This window comes from Schistocerca americana, chromosome 3 (assembly GCF_021461395.2).
Source record: "Schistocerca americana isolate TAMUIC-IGC-003095 chromosome 3, iqSchAmer2.1, whole genome shotgun sequence".
Taxonomy (NCBI): domain Eukaryota; kingdom Metazoa; phylum Arthropoda; class Insecta; order Orthoptera; family Acrididae; genus Schistocerca; species Schistocerca americana.
This window is the reverse complement of record NC_060121.1, coordinates 980,555,608-980,557,645: the sequence shown is the minus strand read 5'-3', so window position 1 is coordinate 980,557,645 and position 2,038 is coordinate 980,555,608. Positions and strand designations below refer to the sequence as shown.

Genomic DNA, 2,038 nt, shown 5'->3' with positions numbered 1-2,038 from the left:
CTTTCTGTTCGAGCTCTGATTTCTCTTATTTTATTTTGATGATCATTCCTACCTATGTAGATTTCATGTTTAGCCCGTCCTCATCGTCAACACTTTCTCGACCATCTTGGAAACGCTTAAACTACTCAAAGACTCGTGTACGTGATAAACAAACTTCGCCATACGCTTCTTTTAGTGAAAGACAGGTTTCAGTAGCAGTTTTTCCAAGTTTCATGTGAAATTTCGCGATAATTCGTTGCTCCTTTTTTTTAAATTAAAGCATTTGGCCAATTATAGACGCCTTAGAACCTAAGACAAAGGTACAATCTTTTTCTTTTTATCTTCGCAGAACTTCTTCATGTATTGGCTGATGGTCCGCCCCTGTTCATTTGACACCACTGTACTTGGTTGTGAATTTCGTTGTTGAACAGGAAATTTTGCGGCATTGATCAGTAGCCTTAAAATTTTCCTGTTGTGTATAGTGTTTCCTGCGACGTTAAGTTTTCTCAAGTCCTTTCTTGCCTCTTCCAGCCATCCCACGGTATTTTTTAATTTCGAATTGAAGTTAAAAATTTTCTTCTTAGCCTGTTTCCATTCCTTCTAAACATATGACGGTAAAAAATTTAATCTTCTCTTTCTTATTGTGTCTGTAATTGTTCCCAAGTTTCTATATAGACCTTAATTTCTCCTGTTCGTCCAGTTGTTTCTTTGTTCTTTGTGGTCCTACAGTTTTTGTGAATATTTTCCTTTCTTTCTTGTGCAGTTCTTCTAGTTCACCTCTTTTATTCAGTGACTCGCAACAAGCCAAGAAGCGGATATTTGGTCAGCGTCTCTCTACACGTCGATGGCGGCTGCAGAAATTAGTAGCGTCTGTTACGGAAGTGGTCGGCTATGAAAGGCGTCAGTTCCCATATTGGGCGACCTCTTAAGGTAACTTGCCAGTGAACGTCTGGAAAAACACCAAGAATTTTCATAAACTTTGTGAGGGTCTAACTACGTAATGCGAACTCTGAATACAAAGAAATTTTAGGACAATGAAAGTGTTTTAAGGATGAAGATTTTGGTATGAGAATAATCAGAATAGCTTTGATATAAACTTTATTGTATGAACATTTATGTCGGTCAGTAATTTAAATTATTTCCTGATAGTCTATGTTTGAAGTCTATAGACTTATTAACTGCTTTTCTTAGATGCCTAAAACTTTGTGCACACATTTATGACATTGTTATCTAAAAAGTAGACTACTCCGTCTTCAGACCACGAGAGGCCTACCGGGACCATCCGATCGCCGTGTCATCCTCGGTGGAGGATGCTGATAGGAGGGGCGTGGGGTCAGCACACCGCTCTCCCAGTCGTTATGATGGTTTTCTTCGACCGAAGCCGCTACTATTCGGTCGAGTAGCTCCTCAATTGGCATCACGAGGCTGAGTGCACCCCGAGAAATGGCAACAGCGCATGGCGGCCTGGATGGTCACCCATCCAAGTGCCGACCATGCCCGACAGCGCTTAACTTCTGTGATCTCACGGGAACCGGTGTATCCACTGCGGCAAGGCCGTTGCCCAAAAAGTACACTACAATCAAATGATTTCAATCAATAGTTTTGATACTATTAATACATAAATTAGACAATCAAAATTAAGGTAATTTTTTATAATTAATAAGGCTATATTTTCCCTCCTGGTGATAGGAGGTAGCCTGAAATATCACAAAAACCTCTAGCTCAGATAGGTTTTTATTGCATAAAATAAAGATGTCAGAAAATTTGATTCTTGGGAAATTTAGTTCAAAGGTACATTTCATCTGTTACTCACCTCTGTTGTTCTTAAAATCCTCGAGTTGCATAATATTCTTGCTTTGTGTGTTCCTCATCTTCCCTCTTCTTTTTCTTGCTCCTCATTGCTATTCTGACCTCTTTAGCTGCCTCAAGAACCCATTTTTCGCCTTCGCCCACTGTCAAGGAATCAATTGCCACCAGTGCTTGTCTCATATTGAAACCAGGAGTTAGTCCCAACAACTCCAAAACATCACATCTGCTAACTGCCCCCATCATTGAAGCA

The 2,038-nt window shown here is 40.0% G+C and overlaps 1 pseudogene; it reads right to left on the bottom strand.

The window, feature by feature from the left end:
* Positions 1–1,423: 1,423 nt before the first annotated feature.
* Positions 1,424–1,541, bottom strand: LOC124608160 (annotated as a pseudogene).
* Positions 1,542–2,038: the final 497 nt, after the last annotated feature.